The sequence below is a fragment of the Sorex fumeus genome, unplaced genomic scaffold, assembly GCF_029834395.1.
Source record: "Sorex fumeus unplaced genomic scaffold, SorFum_2.1 ptg000098l, whole genome shotgun sequence".
In the NCBI taxonomy this organism is placed as follows: Eukaryota; Metazoa; Chordata; class Mammalia; order Eulipotyphla; family Soricidae; genus Sorex; species Sorex fumeus.
Window position 1 is genome coordinate 24,395,855 of NW_026606155.1, and position 20,542 is coordinate 24,416,396.

At 38.7% G+C, this 20,542-nt stretch overlaps 1 protein-coding gene across 1 annotated transcript in view; it reads right to left on the reverse strand.

The window, feature by feature from the left end:
• SIPA1L1 (signal induced proliferation associated 1 like 1) overlaps positions 1-20,542 on the reverse strand; it is a 358,911-nt gene that overhangs the window by 182,202 nt on the left and 156,167 nt on the right. Inside the window, exon 4 of the mRNA XM_056134390.1 lies at positions 11,444-11,519. The gene's annotated coding sequence lies outside the window, so the exon portion shown is untranslated. The remainder of the gene's footprint in view (positions 1-11,443; positions 11,520-20,542) is intronic.

Sequence of the window (20,542 nt, forward strand, 5' to 3'; positions counted from 1 at the left end):
ATAGCGACGGAAAAATGGTAAGGCAAATGGGTAAAGGGTGTGACTTGAATGCAGCCAACCCAGGTTCAATCCCCAGCACAACATATGGTTCCCCAAGCAACACGAAGAGTGAGTGATCTCTGAGCACAGAGCCCTGAACACAGCCAGTATGGCATAAAAAAAAATACAAATAAAAATGAAATGCTATTTCAAGCATCCCCTAGAATTGCTAAACAAATAAATAAAATCCTGATACTAGTAACTTCTGGTTAGAGTGTGAAGTAACCAGAAGTCCTACAGATGAGCTGTACAGATGTAAAATGGCACCATCAGTTTGGGGGAAAAAATTAAATAAGCAATAGAGATATGTTAACTGCAATCACTATGCTATACACCACATAGTAGAAGTAATGCATACATCCACTCTAGATCCAACTACTCTTGGATACAGTGATTCTACTCACTTTGCTGGGCCAAAAGTTTTCAGTTTGGTTCAAACCCACGTGTTTCTCTTTTTGTTGCATTTGTTTTGCTTTATCCTTTTTTTTCTGGAGTCATATCCCAAAAGCACTAACAAGTGAGATGGCAAAGAACTTACTACCTCTTGCTTTCTACGAGAATTTTTTCTTCGAGAATTTTTATGGTTTTTAAGTCTAAGTTCCTGTAATCTATTTTCAGTTTATTTTTGTGGATGGCCTAAGATAATAGATAATAGACTGGTTTGTTCTTTTGCATGTGGCTGTCCAGTTTTGCCAGTATATTTATGGAAGAAAGCATCCTTTACCCATTGTATATTCTTGGCTCATTTGTCATAAATTAATTGGCCATATGTGCATGGATTTATTTCTGAGCTATCTATTCTGTTCCCTGTGCTTCTAATTCCTTTGTGCCTTTCAGTGCAAAAATGTATTGAATGATGAACTCATTTATAACTCTGCGATGGCCGTATGAATTGCCTAGACCAGTAAGAGGTCTCCCTCACTCTCTCCTTGCTTCACTTCCTTCCTTCTTTTTTTTTTTTTGGTTTGCACTCAGCAGTGCTTGGGGGTCAGTCCAGTTCAGTGCTCAAGGAGTCATGCGGTGCCAGGGATCAAACCTGGGCCTCTTGCAAGCAAAGCAAATACTCCAGCCCTTTGAGCTATATCTCCATCCTGTTTCCTATACTTTAAACAACTTGTTTAGCAACTTTTAACAAGAAACTATGCATTTGGAATTTCGTTAATTTATCCTTAAAACAGAAATGTCACTGACCAATAAATACCACAATCCTTAGATTACTAAAACATTCTAAAAATAGAACATATGATCCATGTTAACTTAAAACATTTAGTAAATATAAATGATCCCATAAAGACACCAATTTACCTGACATGAAATAGTGACTTCACTTAGAAGCAGATATAAATTATGATTATATTCATGCAGCATGAACAAGTTCTGGTAGCCGTGGACACTGCATCTTAGATTCTCCTCTTTGCTCATTTGATTACAGTATTTTGAAGAGTACATGATTTTACCTTAATTTCCAATTATTCAGAACATCTAATAGACCCTCAAATCTAAGCATCTCTTAGGAGATTTGCAAGAAACAAGGAAAATTGCTTTAGCATTTGTTTTGGGGCACTCAGGGGCTACACCCAGCTGGGTGCTTGGGGGTCACTCCTGCCAGTGTGTGACAGGGACCATTTAGTGCTGGAGATCAAACCTGGGCATCTAGCATTCTAAGAATGTGCTCAGTTGGACTATCTTACTAGCTCTGGACAATTTTATTGTAACAAGAGTTCAAATGTCTTTGTCAAATGTTTCTCCTGCTACTGTATTCTTTAACAACATTTCTAAGATGACTGATACAACATTTTGTCAGTCCTACCTACAACTTTGTACTTTGCTATAAATTAACCATTTTATAGCTTTACATGGAATTTGATTTTACTCTGCACTGGAGAGAAAATAACAGGCAATATTAGCTCGGAAGAGTGCCTTTAATCAAGCAGTCTTACAACACAAGCCATAATCAGCCCATCTCTTCCCCTTGGTCAAACAAGCTGCTGACAGCAAGCGATTAGTGTTCTGAAAAAAGCCCCCAAAAGCCTGTCAATGTAAACTGTTGGCCAGTTATAAAGAACATCAAATCTCTGCCATACAGTATTTTTAGTGCTCCCCATTCGAGTCAGCACCAGTTTACTATGAAATGCAGGAAAGCATTTCTGATGAGGTGCTGCTGCCAATGCAGAAGCAGTTTTAGGCCCCCTTCCAAATGTGACCTGGCTCCGTTCCACTGAACTGATTCAGAAGATGTTTGCAGCGGGAGCAGCATCTCTCCACCCATAGACGCCTGGGGACTTACAACAGACAACAGTTTCACTTCTAGTTACTCTGGGAGGGGAGAGAAGTGTTTCTTCCCAGTCTCACCATGTATTTAATATGCAGACCATCCCCAGTGAGCTCTGATAGGCTGGGGCCCTTCCTAAAGATGCTTGTGCTGCAGGCCTAGAGACGCAGTGCTACAGGGGCCTGATAGTACTAGGATCCATCAGGATACACCTGATTGTGTTCTGGGGGCCATGGAATGCTGCAGATCAAACTCAAGAGTCTCCTGCATGCCCGCATATGCTCTATAACTTGAGCAATCTCCCTAGCCCTTTCTTTTCCACACTCCTCTTGCAAGTTATTCATTTTACAGTCTAAGAATCTTATCTAAAACAAATTCCGATCAAGTTGTGTAGTAATGGGAAACTTAATAATAGAATCTGTAACACATTGATAAGAGTTGTACCTGTTAAGAACCCAAGTAACCGATAAACAACATGAGGTCATTATTTATTTAAAGCATTAATACTAGTGTTAAGATCTGGGGCTAAGAACAGAAATAAATCCAGTGAGTATTAATGCAAAAAATAAATTGACACATAACTCCAACACTGTGGGTCAACGATAGCAGCTAGGAACTACTCAATACCTCAGAAGTCACAGACAGTAAAACAGGCAGTAAAGCTAAGACAACTATTATCACTGATAAATGTTTTGGAAACAAATTTTGCTTTCTTCAACCATTTATACGCTAATGTCTCAAATTGATGCTTGAAACTAAAAACATATCATGACTCCAGTGAATCAAAGTTTCAATATTTTCTAACAATACAAAATTACAATTTAAAACTTGGCAATATTTGCCTGCTATAATTCAAAAGACTTTCTCAAGGAAAGGGACAGCAAAATTACAAATGTGAAATCCAGAAATCTCCTGCTGCATAACTAAGGAATCTTCAAAGATAGTACTATGTTCTTACTAAAATTCACAGCTGCTGAAACACATTAAAAAAAAATCCTCATACATAGAATGATTGCTTTCATCTGGGGAACATAAAGTAACAAAATAGGAGACTAACACCCAAGAATAGCTGAGATAAGGACCAGGAGATTTACTCCATGGCTTGGAGGCCAGCCAAACACGCTAGTGGGAAAGGCAGCTCAGATAGAGAAGGGAGCACCAAGTAAAGAGTGTTGGGAGGATCCTCCCAGGATGGAAGATGCATGCTGAAAGTAGACTATAGACCGAACATGATTGCCACTCAATGCCTCTTTTGCAAACCATAGCACCCAAAGGAGAGAGAGAACAAAAGGCACAGAGGCAGGGTGGGATGTGGGGATGGGAGGTGGGAGGGATACTGGGATCCGTGGTGGTGGAGAATGGGCACCGGTGGAGGGATGGGTACTCAATCATTGTATAACTGAAACCCAGGCACAAAAATTTATAAGTCTACAACTGTACCTCATGGTGTTTCACTAATAAAAATTTAAAAATAGAAGATTCCATTTATTAAAATGTCAATAACAACAAAAAAAACCCTCATTTTCTTTTAGGGGTGGAGCTTTCCAAAGAATTCCAGGCTAAATTCAAAAAGGAGAAAGTGCCCAAATTAAAAGATGTCACTGACAAATGTAGACTAAGAACAACATTCTCTTTATTTGCTCACTTTAAGTCACCATGGCTTCAGGAGAAGAAAATGGGGTGTGTGGGGGTGAGGAGGGTCTTAGCTGGGGAACTACAGTGGTGTAGTACCTTACTGCTCCTGGGAAAAGACCCTGCTATCGAGAGACACTCTACAGAAGCCTGCTTGGAGAGAAAGGAGCTGAGGAAGATTTCTCTATTAAGCACAACAGAAAGACACCAACGAACAAAAAAATACTCAGAAACTAACAAAACGCCACACAGGACCAACACTTCCAAATCCAAGGAGAGATCTGTTGCTCACTGTGTCTCTATAGTGTGAAGATTTGAAAAATCATTCAATAGTCTGACTTGCTATAAATGAAACAGATCTTGTAAATTGGACTACATTGCATTGTGGAGCTATATAAAGCTGATTTTTAAAAAAAAAGGCAAGAGGGGAAAGTAGAAAGGAAAGATGCACATTAGACAATGTGACAGGGGACATATATTCGGTATGCTTTGAAAATGCAAGAGGGACTTTCCCTTGAGAATTAACACAAGCAGCCCCAGGGCACTTGACTCTTCTCCCCTATTTCCCAGGTACCTAGACTCAGTCTTATTTTCTGCTCTTTCAGTAAAGCAGCTTATTTTATGGAATCTTTTACCTGAAAAACAAAACACATCTCCTCACACCTCCACACAGAGAAACATGCCCTACATAAGAAAATCCCTCCCTAAAAATAATCACAAATAGACACAAGCCAGGAACAGACACTAGAAAGGGAAGCTGCTCTTTGCAGAGGCTTCCTCCATATTCCTTAATGAAATGATCCCAACTGGGTGGGTAGAAACAAATGCCTGCAGTTAGAAAATCAATGTGGACAGAAGGATCCTATGGTCATTCCTGTCCTAACTAGTGTGTGTCCACTTCCCCCATCCCTGTTTGAACATTGCTCTCTGTGTTCTGTGAGGACACATTATTAGTCAAAGTTCACAACAGCTATTTCTGGAGCATAGATTATAAATGGTTTTTACTTCCATCTTCTGTTTATCTGCATTTGCTACATTTTCACAAGTGGCGTGGTTGTTAGAGAAGCTATTTTAAAACTCTGCTGGGAAGCAAAGTGTTAACTGAGGCTTGCTTGAGGCTTCTAATAAATATAACTGAATGTGTTTTAGTCCAAGTGATCATCCAAATACAATTAAAGTAACAAATTACAGCAACAATGAATGCTGGACCTTGGCCTGCATCTTTACAACCAGTAAGTGCTGTACACTTGCAGAGTGAATAGATATAAGCTAGTGTCTCCATAATCAAAATGAGACCACTGTGTAGTAGTACAATGAGGATATCCTCCAATTTTAGGGATGGGGTCAAATATACAGACAGGAATAGAGACAGCTGGTCTATTTTCACATACTGTTTAACAGTTTTCCAGATTACATAGGGCTCTTAATCCTACAGATCGAATAATTTCTATTTAATTGGTTTGAAATAAAAAAGTTGTAAGTGATAGTGATGAATATTTATTAGAGGTTAACATCCACTAAATCTGAGATTCCATTTCCACAAAGTTGGAAGGAATATGGCACTGACGGGTAAGATATAATCAAATACACAACTCTTTCAGGTACTTTTATACTCATTAAGAACTCTGGAATTCTCAATTGAGGCATTAATATCACAGCAATCACTAACAAAAAATACTGACTGCCATGGAGGAAATAATTCATACAAAGCAATCTAGAAACCATAAAGTTACATTCCTACTAGAGGTGAACCTCTTCACTCCTCTCAGTTTAGTTGTTGGCTAATGACCCAATTATTTACATAATATGCAAACTAAGGATAATATGGTTGGGCAATTTACATTTGGTACTGAAGCATGGTCTCTTGGCTTCTAATTGCAAGAAGGTATTAAGTGAAAGGTTAATTGGTACTAAACAAGCCCTTATGACAAACATGACCACAGTCCTTAGTGAACAAACTCTTCATAAACAAGGCTTAAATCATCAGTAAGGGGGCCCTTGTGCTTTACAGTATAGAAAAGTGCTTACCTAACCATGTAACACAGTTTTTCATAAGACATATACTACTGTTTCCTTAGTGTAGTTGTTATCAAGTTTGCCTAACCCCTCAAAAGGTACACAGGGATATAAAATATTTTACAAATCAGTTTCTCAGAAACTTGTTCTAAAATCAATTTATTTTGGCAGATGTGCTAACAATCATTTTACAATTTAAACACACATTTTCAGCAACTCTAGAATGTTTATTGACAATAATCAGAGTGACAGTAAAGCAGGTAGAGTGCTTGCCTTGTCCAAGGCAAACCCAGGTTCACAACCCAGTAATACAAATGGCCCCTGAGCACAACCCAGTAATACAAATGACCCCTGAGCAATGACACAGCCAGGAGCAAGCACAATTTTTTTTCAAGACTAGGGTGTCCCAGTGGGCAATACTACTTTTGTAGAGTGCTGAACCTAATTTGGTGGCAGTGAGGGGTGGAGGTCAGTAGTCCTGCAATGGGCGTGCTCTGTTTAAAGAAGGTGGATTTGGGGAAAGGGGGTGGAGTAGTATTTTTATTCCTGAAAGGGGGAAGTAGGCCAGATAAGTTTGGGGACCTCTGCCCTAGACCAACAAAGATAACCTCACTCAAATATTTGCATACACTCACAGACATAAAGCAGTTCTTGGTTATACTATAAAACACAGTTAAAATGCAAACTCTGGCTTACTTGGACTTCCTATCAAAAGATGTGTTACTAGGGCTAGAGACATAGTACTGCGGGAGGGACACTTGCATTGCATGAGGCTGACCTGGTTCTATTTGGGTAGCCCCAGGTGGTCCCCTGAGCACCCCTAGGAGTGATCCCTGAGTGCAGAGCCATTAACAAGTCCTGACCACACTGGGTGTGACTCGAACACAAAAACAAAAAAGGTGCGTTCCTTTGGGATACCCATATACTGTGTAAAAATAAGGGTTATTCACATGGGTTAAGTTGTCAGCTCATTTTACAAGTTGAAAACCTGAAGATCTTATAAAACCTGCTTTTTTTGTTCTCTGAAGCAGATACGATGTGGCAGTAAAACCTTGGAAAGTCCCACTGTACACCAGAGAAAACCCAAAGAAAACAAAGACTGATTAAAAGTCTTACTTCCTACCTAGAAAACTTCTCATTTTATCTTTATCTCTACTCTACCTGACTTATAAATCCCTCCACCTTTAGAATGAATACAATTATTTTTAGAATGAATACAATTATTTTAAATTTTGCTATAAAATAAACTGAAACAGTCAGAATTACTTAGTGAAGACTGGAAATGACTTTCACCTCCTTCACTGCAAGGTACTGAGCAGGTCTCTAATAAGTCAGCTGACCTCCGCTTTTGACAAAGGAGGACAAGGGATGTCAAAATTCTACCCTGAACAGGAGAGCTACTGACGAGTGTAGAAGGGTTGAAAAAAGCAAATTAGAACTTCTAGGATTTCCTCTACCTCACTTGTGCTGTTGAGGCTGCTGGCAGTAGGACCCTCCAGCTTTTCCTCTGGGAACAAGACGGCTGGGAGAATGGACCGGGTATAATGTGTAAAGGAAGATCCCTGGGGGGAAATGAAATACCAGACAACGGATACTGCTCACAAAAGCCAAATGTTCCGCTGTCTTCAATCTATAGGGAACAAATGCTCTGTCAAATATATCTATTTACCTTCTATAATACTTTTGAGTCTCAAAGAGCAGTTCTCCCTTTCTAATATCCTTAATCAGAATAGAGTAAAAGAACACTTAGTTGCCTTCTGGATAATTTGTGCCAATTTAGATGATTCATGTATTGCTTTCCCAGACTAAGTGGTCTATGGCCAGGGCTTCAAGTCAATAGGGTGTGGCGAGCAAGGCCTAATTACATGGCTGACTCACTGTCTACACGTCCCTTCAGCCAGTGGAGGGTTCCCCAGAGAGGCACTATTTCATTATGTGGTATAAATTCATGTATTTAGAGGGCTGCAGAGATAGTACAGGTGTTAAGGCACTTTTCTTGTAGGTGGCGAATTTCCGGCACGCCCAACTACTGCCACAAGTCACTCCTGAGCACAGAGCTAGGAATAGCCCCTGGCTGTTGGACCAAACACCCCCAATAATTAATTTGTTAATTAAAGAATAAAAGAACACAAATTGCTCCATAAGAAACAGAAAAATCCTAGTTCACAGAATTGGGGTTTCAAGTAAAATTTTCAATAAGCTTTTCCTTTAAAAGCAACAACAGGGACTGGGGTGATAGTACAAATGGTATGGCGCTTTCCTTAGACAGAGCCAACCTGGTTCAATTCTCGGCTCCCATATGGTCCCTCCAGCACCTCTAGGTGTGGCCCAAAAACAAAGAAAGGAAAGAAAAATCAACAGCACTAAAATTTTTTGAAAAGAAAACATAAATTAAATACAGTACACAACAGACACCTAATAATCCTGCATTTGTTTTACATATATTTGACCTGATGTGCAAAATGCAATAGAATTCTGTTGTATGACAGTATTGGTTATTATCCAATGAGAGAGAATTAGTAGCTGTCTCCATAACGGGTTCATTGACTGGATATTTTCATTTGATGGTTAAATCTTTTAACATAAACAACATTTTAATTTGAGATTCTTGATACAAACTGGAGGGGGGAAATGGCAGTTTGTTACATTCAACTAAAGTTAGAAAGACACATTCTTTTAACAACAAAAATAAGAAAAATGTAGGCACAAAGCACACAAACCTAAAATTCCATTTCAACAAAAGAAGTAATTGTTTTACTTCCAGTAACACAGATACACCTTATGAATATCACAATACCAAACATAAACCAAGGAGAAAAACTGGGGCATGAGGGGCTTTTCCCCCACAGGTTAAACATTCAAGCAAAAATTACATCCTGAAAAATCAGAAATCTTTCAAATGTGACATCCTTTTTCTGACACTTTATCAGTAATTATGTTCCCAAGTTGAAAAGATTTAGTTCTTTGGGGGCAAGAATCCAAACAAGCACATAAAGTAACAGGAATCCTCCATAGCAAAAGAAGAAGTCTTTTGAACAGGGAAGTTAAATGGCTCAAGCCACCTTTGAGATAAGGACTATACAAAATGGTCTCAAATCAGGACACCAAGGGAAGTAAGATACAAGAAAGACTGTCAGATGCGCAAGCAAGAGTACTGCTTCAGTCTGTTCCTAGGCGTGAATACTTCTTGCATAATGCCATCAGGACAAGCAACAAATCAACAAACCAGCAAACTTAGAACCATGGAGTTAATTCTGGGCTGGAGCGATAGCACAGCGGGTCGGGCGTTTGCTTTGCACATGGTCAACCCAGGTTCGATTTCTCCATCCTTCTCGGAGAGTCTGAGAGTATCCCGCTTGCATGGCAGAGCCTAGCAAGCTCCCTGTGGTGTATTTGATATGCCAAAAACAGTAACAACAAGGCTCATGATGGAGACGTTACTGGTGCCCACTCGAGCAAATTGATGAACAACAGGAGGACAGGAGTTAATATTACAGATGCAACAGTGAGCTGTAAGACAATGCCATGTTTGTCTGGGCATAGAAAAAATTGCAGATTTATTGAAGTCTGCCAAAAGCCTGCATGCTGACCAATGAAAAGGATCCAAAAAGCCCTCAAACAACTCAAGGGTGTAAAGGTGCCCTACCTATTCCAAACCTGCACAGGATTGCAGATGCAGCTACAGAAAGTGGCCCAATAGCACACCAGGCACCGGATTCCAAAAGAAAAATGGGTGGGAGCATCTTAATTAAACTACAGAATATTTATAATTTAACATATTTTATTACAGAACATTAGGATGCTGAAAAAACAGATCTTCTGATTATTGTCAGACTAAACTGATAGTCTCTCTCCATGACTTTCTCTTTATTCTAAATTCCTTTGAAATTTTAAACAATATACATAGTATCTGTATTTATCCAAAGTTCAAAAATCACATAAAAATCATATGTGGTAAAGACAAAAAAATGCATGGGAATAATAAAAACAGAAGTGAGGACTGCAGTTCCTGGTACTAAGAGTAAGGAAATTACTGTGGGAGAGTCTTATTCTTTTTCTTTTTTTTTTTTTTAACTGTTTGGTAGGGTGTTTGCCTTGCATGCAGCCAACATGGCCAACCCGAGTTAGAATTCTCTGCCCCTCTCGGAGAGCCCGGCAAGCTACCTAGAGTATCTCACCCACACAGCAAAGCCTGGCAAGCCCCCCGTGATGTATTCGATATGCCAAACACAGTAACAAGTCTCACAATGTTTCTGGGCCCGCTCGAGCAAATCGATGAACAATGGGAGGACAGTGACAGTGATAACTGTTTGGTAAACATAAGATTGCTCATCAGTACTGTGGGAAGATACAGTTGGATATTTGTTATATTTTTTCTTGCACAGTATTATATCTGAATAAAAAACAAATGTGGAACTAGAAGTTTGGGTGAAACTGTTGTAAGAAAAAACTAAGAGCTGGCAGATAATGCCAAATAGACACCTCTAAAACGGGAATGTTTTCCAGCCAGTAGTCTAAGACCATTTTCTATGTAAGCAACCAAAGTGGGCTGATTAAAAGGCAAACCTTCTGGGGGAAAGACTATAAAGGCGATATATTTTATTCTCATGTCTTTCAATACTAAATCACTACCTGTTAAGTGTTAAGAGTGAAAAGAATGCCAGTCAACACCAACATACCATGCCAGTTTAATTTAATGGCATTATTTTGCTTTGCTTTGCAATTACTCCCACATCCCCTAGGGAGAAACTAATGGATTACTAAAAATAAAATGGAGATTAAGTGAATCACTTAGGATGTTTTGGCTTCCAACTCAAACTAGCTTAACAGAAAAGAAATGTATTGGCTCAAAGGCTTGGACTTCTGGAGAAAGATCAGGCTTTGAGGCTGCTTGTGCATTCTATCCTTTCTTCTTGCTCTGGCTGCAGTCACAGTAGACCTCACAGCAGCACATAATAATTTCCAGAAGAGAAAGATACGCAGACTCTCTCTGTGGCTGCTAGTCTGGAGAATCAGAAGCTTTTACTAAAAGCCAGTGAGGCAGACCTCACTGGCTAAAAGAGGATTACAAGACCAGGATTCCCAGGACCATCTCTCCAACCTGGTCATGTCCAGCAAGCACTAGCCAGTATCTTGCCTGTGATGACCCAATCATGAACTTGCAGGATGGCACTGTTCCTAAAAGAGGCCACTCAGGGCTTTGGACAGTTCACCTCTATGACATGAATGAGAGCAAGACAGAGCTCTGTGCTAGTATCTCCAGCGAAGAATATGAGCAACAGTGTTTATGAGAAGAGGAAAGCAATTGTTGCTGTGATATCTCTGCAAATGAAACTAGAGACTCAACAAGCAAGTAACAAAGCAAACTGAAAAAAAATCTAGATTCAAAAGAACCTATTATTTCTACATTTCTGTTCCAATGAAAATTTAAAGCCAGAAAATCAATACTTTATAAGATAGGTAACAAGAAGTAAAGCAACTTACTATATTTTTGTGCCATGGCTACAAAAATTTAGACAATAGAATCCACACAATAGAATCCACATTGATAATGTATAACCTGGAAGAAAAAGGAAAAAAAACATATAAGCAACTCCATTGAGGGACTGGAGGGATAGCAGAATGGATACGGTGCTTGTCTTGCATGCAGCCGAACTAGGTTTGGTCTCTGACACCCCATCTTTAATTGAAATGAAATAGTTGTAAAACTTTGCCAAAACATTTTTCTGAAGAAAACCAGTCTTTATTAGAGGTGGGGCTAGGCCACTGTGTCAGGCAGTGCTCAGGGTACCACATACAGTGACACAGAGAGTCAGCCAATCCCTGTCAAACAGTGGTGTTATCCAAACTAACCTTTTAAAAAGTAATCAGCTATACTCAAAATTAGAAATTAGAGAAAATATTTGAAACTTGGAAGTAGCTCTAAATCTCTCTTTCTTCCCTTCCTCTTGAGTTATCATGGAGAGTATTAACATTTACATTTTTGCAAATATTTGCAAACATTTACATTTCTTCATCTTCACCATTATAAAGACCCTCCACTATTATTATGGTATTCCTTCTAGTCCTCCTCTTACTCCCCTTCTGCCCACTCCCACCATCACTTGGTAATCCCAGTTCTGTAGTCAAAGTTCAAGAGTTTATTTTCATTAGATAGTAGTTAGTCTCTTTTTTTGGTTTCTTTATTCTCTACATATGAATGAGATCATTAATATTTGTCCTTCTCCTCGACTTATTTCACTTAACATGATTTTCTTTACCTCCATTCACATTACAGCAAAAGATTTCATCATGTTTACAGCTGAGTAGTATCCCATTATATATATAAATATATATATACCACAATGTATTTGTCATTTTGTCATTTACATCTGTATAAATCAGACAATACAACAAAAACACACATACAACATGTATTTTTATACAAGTCAAGAAGATTCTAGTATTTCTAGAGATAGAATGTCTTTACCCTGATATGTAAGATGGGGCACATTTTGAACAACAGAAGTTAATGCTCAGTTTCCAGGCAGAAAATAGGTTAAAAGAGCACTTCCTATGGCTGCTGATCCTCCATTTCCCTCACCTTAAAACATTCCTTATGTCAATCTGGTTCAGGATATGCCATTTTGAAATGGCGGCATATCCTGACCCACTTCATCACTGTCACTGTCCTCCCATTGTTCATCGATTTGCTCAAGCGGGCCTAGTAACGTCTCCATCGTGAGACTCTGTTGTTACTGTGTCTGGCATATCAAATATGTCATGGGTAGCTTGCCAGGCTTTGCCGTGAGGATGAGATACTCTCGGTAGCTTGCCAGGCTCTCTGAGAGGGGCGGAGGAATCAAACTTGGGTCGGCCATGTTGGCCGCATGCAAGGAAAACGCCCTACCCGCTGTGCTATTGCTCCAGCCCTGCAATCGCTCCAGCTTAGGCTCCAGCCTAAGATAATTTTAGGCAACCCCTTGATTGTCATAAGCCAGGGGGATCCAGAGTCCAAGGAACCCCCAAGTTCATATGGCTGGTGGTGGTCGAGAATATCCCTCAGATAGGATCCTGATCAGGGTCGCTGGCAGCTGCTGCTGCAGGACATCCCAACTGTGGGTCCCTATTGTGCGTCTGGGGCTGAGACAAGCGGACCTCCCACTCGCACCCAGCCTGCCCCAAATGCCACTGGACGCAGTTACACTGGAGCCCTGGCTCCCCACTCCCGGGCCTGTCCAGCCTCAAGCTCAGCTAAGCCATCAGAGTGCCGACCCACTTCATGTTACACAAAATATTTTTATAGTTACACATGTTTATAAGACCATGCTTAAGACCACTCTCCACACTCTTGGACGAGCCTCACACATGAAGGAACCGGCAGAGAAACCCCAGTGTGCGGGACCTGGGGCTGAGATCTCCAAGCCTGCTCGATTGCGACTGGGCCTCCTCTACCCAGATCCCCCATCTTCCAGTACCTAGACAGTTACACCCATCAACTGCTCCAGCAGCGTGTAATCCTGTCAACAGCCAAGATCCAGAGATTATAAAACCAAGCTCTCAGAAGAGAACAACACAGAACCTCCTCTTATTGTCTAGTTCTTGCTCTCAGAGAACCCGGGAGGCAACCAAGAATATGCTGCCCACACAGCAGAGTCTGGCAAGTTCCCCATGGCATATTCGGTATGCCAGAACCTAGTAACAATGATGGGTCTCATTCCCCTGATCCTGAAAGAGGCTCCAATGTGGCACTTGCATCTCAGGGCTAGGATAAATGAAGACATTACTGGTGCCTGCTGGAGGAAATCAGTGAACAACTGGATGACAGTGATACAGTGATACATGTTTATAGTTATACAAAACTAAATAAATACAAGTCTCAAAATGAAATTCATTGAAGAATTCATTCACAATATATAAAGTACCATGACAAAACAATAAGAAAAAGCCGTCCAAATAGCAAATCAAACTGGCCCAAATGAAAACAAAAAAGTTTCTTGACCAGAGAAACACAAATTAGAGGAACAATTGTATCAATTGCATATTGATCAAGACAGTTAAAATCGAAAAATTGGAACACACGGTATTAGTTTTAAGATGTAGAGTCATTCCTCTCTCCTACAGTGCCGGTGGGAGTGTCAAGTGGAAAACTATTGCAGTGTCTAAAATAGCAGAATATAAATAGTCACTGTGACCCAGCAAGACCACCATAGGGAAACGCCTATCAGAAAATGCATACACACAGTTCCAAAGAAATACAAAAATACCAAAGGAAGTGCTGACTGCAGTGGCCAAAACTCAGTAATAAATAAATTGTGGAATATCCATACAAAAGAATAGTATACAGCTGACAGCCCACAGGCTGCAGTCTGTCTATTAAACAGTAATGACTATAAATGAACCACAACGATGCAACAACAGAAAGGAATCTCACCAAGTCAAAGAAGTCATGAACAAGAGGAAATTTTTCCATTTCTATAAAATTCAAAGATCAGTAAAATTATATCCTGGGACAGCAGATACCTTTGAGTACATCGGGGTTATAAGGGGCTAAGAGAGGTGGGGGACAGTTTGGGGAGACTACAAAGATTGGGATTCACTGATTTAAGTGATGTAAGTAGTAACTGCACAATGATAATTTGGGGATATTGATCAATGTTCACTTTGATGCACTTGTGTTTACTTGGATAAATGTAAACTAAATAAACAATATGGGGCAGTATTAACAGAAGTGGGTGGACCCTCATAGCTCACTTTCCCTGAATAACCAACATCAATACAGCAGCAGGTCTTGTGCCCTCACAAAGCATGGCGCCAAGGCCCCCATTTTAGTGTGCTATCTTCAAAGCTACCACACCTCTCTTCTGGATTTCAGGCAGGACTTTGGAAAACAAGCTATAATGTGATCAACCACAAAGGAGTGGCAGGAGAATATGAACTACCAGAGGGAAAGAGGAAACAGATGTGGTGAACAAAGAGATTGGTGAAAATAAGCTTCTTACATCATAACATAATCTGCTGAATAACTTATACAGAACTGATTGAACATAAGCAGCTCAGAAGCACAATTTGGAAGGTCACCAAACTTGCCTTCTGAATAAAACCAGGATTTCTAAAAGCCGACCAAAAGGTCTTCTAAAAGGTCTTCTACAGACTATTAAAGAAGGAACAAAGAGACAGTACAAAGGGTACAACTCCCCACACAGTTCACGGAGCCCCACCAGGAGTAATCCCTGAGTACAGAGTCAGGAATAAGGGCGACTAAGCATCTCCAGAAGTTACCCTAAAAACAAATAAAAGCAATGTTCAAGAGATTTGTCTCCAACACAACAATTTAGTTTAATGTAACAGAGTAAGTGCGCAAGTAATTTTCTGTTTTAGCAATGAGGATGTAAACCTGACAAATAATAATCTTGGATTCTAGGCATATTTTAACTAATTTTAATACCTTGATTTCACTTTATGTCATATCTAAAAATTAACTCAATATTATAACTTTCCAGAGATCAAAGAGTTTTTACTACCTATGTTGTGCCCACATATAACACAGTAGGAAATTATGAAAGATGTAGAAAGTGTACAGTAAGATCATGAGCATTACATCATAAGAATTCACATTCTATTGCACAAAGGCTTATAACATAAGTGAAATAAAGAGTGAAGGAGTAAGATCAAAAAAAAGTGAAAACAACTGAAGTCTATTTCCAAATCTGCATTTACCACAACACTGAAATGTGCAATAGACTTGAGCATAAATGTTGGAAATGCAAACATAACGTTTCTGTCCTAAGGCTGTTCAGGATATAAAGAAGCTGATACATGATGCATCAATAATTTAAATGTCATGAAATTTATATAACATTTTCAAATATTATGGAGCTATAAGTTTACAGAATAAAGCTACTAAATGTAGGAGGAGTGCAATGTAAACGGGAAGAGGAGAAAAGAAAGGAAGGTTTCACATAGGATGTAAGAGTTGAAATGGGTTTGAATAACTAAAGATGGGCTAGGCAAGAAGGAATGGAAGTATTTTAGGCTGTGGAAGAGTGTGCAAATACATGGAGGCAAAAATGAACAACTTGTGTTTAAAGTAAAATAAGAAATCTGAGGCACCCAGAACAGGGTACACACTTTCCAAAACAAAGGAAGAACTGAGATCAGCAAGACTTTGTCAGTCACACTAAGTTTTAATTTCACCTTTGAACAAGTAGAAATTCAGTCAGACAGGAACTGGAGGATTCGGTGTGGACTATAAAGAATAAACAAGGCAGTGAGCAGTCTCTAATACCTTTTTTAAAAATTTATAACTTTGACATTTGTAACCATAAAAACATTTCAAAAAATGGAAGAGTAATTAAAATCAACTGTTATGCGGGAATAACTCAAAATAAACACAAAAGGTAAAGAACTTTAATACAAATGTACTGATCACACTGAAAGGCATACAGAAGTAAAGAACTAACCTAATCACCCAGGAAAAATCAGTGCTCTAACTATGTATCATGAAACTAGAAACAAAGTTAAAAAAGGGAAGAAGCAGAATAAATTCTATGGTGTTAGATTTATCAGAGCTAAAATAGGTTTTAATATCTTATCTACTAAGAGAGAGTCACCAAGAAAGATGTATTTATCACATAATAACAGGTGTTTGTTCTGAATAATAGGTTACGAGGTGATTTCTGTGTGTAAATATCCCGGTACAGTTACACACGCCTAAAGGGTATAGATAACACATATGTGGCCAACCTATTGGGAATGAAATTGATCCTATAGTAGTTAAGAGAGCAACTCAAATTCCAAAACATAAACTCCTGTGGTTTGTTGAGAATGTGAAGAATACTCCATTTTATCGTTGTCTTTACTTTCCCTACCAAAATGCTTATGCAAGGAAGATAGCACGTAGGCAGAAACCTAATCAAAAAAAAAAAATTTTAGATGTACATCCAGATACATTGGAGCATGCGTCAGAGCATGAAGTCACAAAAAATTTACTAAGGATACTGGTGCCCAACTGTCTACAAACTGTCCTGTCTAAAATTAGATTTCCTCTGTTCTTCCCCCTATATAACCTACTGCTTATAAACAAACAGACAGAATAATTCTGTAGAATATGAGTCTTCCATCTTCCAACCTGCTAGTTTGTTGCTATCAAAGTTATTTTTCTCTACCTGCCACCTATATTTCCATTGATTGGTTGACTCAGTTGAGTAGTCATAAAATCAGCTGTTCTTGATTACAGAAAACCACTGTACATATATGCAAAATATTATTCATTGAAATTTAGGAAAGCAACATGTAACTGTGGAAATATTTCCTAGGGCAATGATACCACAGCAGCAATAAACATATCAAACACCCAGATACTGGTTTCTATATATTACCCTCCCATAAAATATGAACCAGGATTACTTGAACAAATGTCTGGCTAAAAAGCAGGGACAGGAAAAGTACCAGGCGAATCTTTTTGTAGCAAGAGTAAGAAGAAAAGTGCTTAAAAAAAAAGTGGAAGTTAACAAAAGAACAATGGAAGCAACATAAAAACCTAAGAATACAAAGGAGAGAGAACTAATAAAAGCAAAGTTGGATCCTGAATGGGTTATAATCAAAGACAAATTTTACTGACAGTTGATCAAATATAAAAGGGTCTGTTAACTTCCTGATTTTAATATTTTACTACAGTTAAATATTAGTCTTTGGGAAAAGAGGGCAGGATACTGGAAACTGGTTTATCATGAAAATTGTTTTGTCAAAAATATGAGGTTCATTTTGAAATGAAAAGTGTCAGGGGACAAAAAGATACAAGATTGAAAACTGTAGTTCATAACTGTTCAAGGGATGCAGGGTTGGGGATGACTCTCCAAGGTCACTTCTCGGAATGTTCAGGAATGCGGTATGGCGATTGAACCCAGAGCTCCCACATGCAACATATGAGCACTAGACTGTTGAGCCATCCCTGGCCCAGTCACAATCTTAGCCCAAATCCTGGCTTCAGGATTTTTTTTCTCTCTATCAAACAATGCTGATAAGGTTTATTATAAAGAGGTTCATAGATATATACATATGAAAAGCTTAAAAATAAAGAACAAAAGATTGAAAATAACCAAACAGAACTGAAACAGACAGAATTTTATAAATTAAAAATACAATACCTGAAATTTAAAAGAAATCATCTGGCAGATGAATTACAGATTGGACAAACATTAAAAATGGATGTGGCACCAGGAGACAATCTAGAAAAAAAAGTATTCACAATACTCCACAAACAGATAAAGAGATGCAATCATATGAAGAGATTAAGAGACATGGGCTCTTAATGAGTAAAAGGTGTAATATCTACTATAAGGATTACTAGAAAAAAAACAGAAAAAAAATAATACTGGAAATGATAGTAAACCCAGGATCCAGATATGGCAACAAATAAACAGAGGCAAATCAATATTCAAGAACATCAGAGTAAAACTGCCAAACACTAAATGAAAAGCAGTGTTCTAAAAAGCAGCAGAGAGAAAAAGAATCACCTATAGATGAATACCAATTAAAGTACTGGTTGACTTCTCAACAGCAGCAGCGGAAGTCAGAGGACTATTACCTTCGAACAAAAAAAGATAACAATCAACCTGGACTATAGAACTAGAGGCAATTCCTTATAGAACAACAAACAAACAAAACTATAAATTTCTCAACAATGGAAACAGAATTATAAACTAAATTATAAAAGAGAAAAAAACTTTAGGCAGGAGGAAAATGATCCCAGATGGAAGATCACAAAGGCAAGCGTGAATGGTGGTTATACCTCACCAAAGATAAGAACCAATGAATGCTTAACAAATAAAGGAAAGATCCTTAGGGCCAGCATTCAATAGAAATAAAAATTAAAGTTACCATATGCTACTCTAAAACCACCAAAATGGTTAAAATTAGCGTTGCCAGCAGGGTTGTGGTGCATAGGTCCTCACATAGTTGGGAATGTCAACTGATAGAGCTGCTGTGAAAAACTGTCAATCTGAACTAAAGTTGAACAGACAACAGTGGAACTTAGCAATTCACTTTTGTGCTTAGCCAACTTAATTGGAAAAGTCTGTGTGGCAGAAGACATGAACAAGGATGCTGATAAGTAGCACAATTTCATAATAGCCCCCAAATGGAAAGTCACTCTGGATTCATACGTAACCTGGGAACACTGGTACTGGGAAATGTACACTGGTGGAGGGATGGGTGCTGGAATAGTGTATGACTGAAATTCAATCATCAACAACTTCGTACGGGTCTATCTCATACTGATTCAATAAAGTTTCAAAAAATAAAAAAAGATAAAACACGCAAAAAAGGGAAAGTTTTACTATGTTAGTGACTGGGACAGATGAGATTTTTTTTTTCTCTTAGTCATTCATTTAAAAATATTTACTGGGACTGGAGTGATAGCACAGTGGGTAGAGTGTTTGCCTTGCATACGGTCGACCAGGGTTCAATTCCCAGCATCCCATATAGTCCCCTGAGCATCACCATGAGTAATTCCTGAGTGCAGAGCCATGTGTGACCCAAAAAGAAAAAAATATATATATGTATATTTACTAAGACAATATGACTTTCTACCCAAAAAGTTAAGCCGATTTTCGAGTCAAAAGAACTGAATTAAAAACAAACAGAAGAATCCTCTAACAGAACCCTTCAGTGATCAGCGCTGAGTTCACATGCTGGAAGCCTGCCATGTGCACGCTCAGACACACCTGCAAGCCCAGGAACCACCCACTCAGCACACAGCGCTGCGCCATGAGGCTAATAAACTGTAACAGGTTGATAAAATCATAAACTAGAGCATTTAAATTTGGCATCCAAGAGAAATCCTATTATTCTTTATTTTAAATGCTGTATGATGGCATTCAGAATTTAGAATATTATATGACAAATTTTATTGGGGTAAGAGTATGTACAGAATCTTTAAAACAGATGGTAAGTTACACAGAGATATCAAATAATGTTTTCGGCTGATTCAGCTCTAATCCATTTCCATTTTGTTTGCTTTCTAACAGCACCAAAAAAAGAGCAATCCCATAGCCCTTAGAAGAGATTTCTATTTTAAGCAGAGGTGACAATCTTTACTTATGTAAGAAGCAATTATACAGGTTAACAGAAGAAATGAACTGCAATGGAATCCACTAGAGACATGTTAGGAGAAACCATTAGCTTTCACTCTCGAGGGTATGTATGTACAAACGGTTTCTGTCTCACAGTCTCTGAATTTATTAAGTAATAATTTTGCTACCGGAATTCCCCATTCTTTCCTTCAGAGCACAGCGAATAATTAGAAGGCAATGTTTGCTTTCCTCTCTACTGTAACAACTGTGCATTTGGCCTCAATTCTAAATAACCAGGTTCTTTATGCAATTTTTGAAATTCAGCCAATATACAGATCTTTTCACAAAAATAAGCATGGAAGGAACAGGCTCAAATCCTAACCATCATATTTAACTACTCAAAACAGGGGAGAACAGCATTTTTAGACTAGCTAAATAAACATGCACAGACCTCATCGTCACCATACATGTTTTACTGTCACTAAAAATAGAGCTGTTGTTAAGAATCTGAAACATGAATATTCAGTTG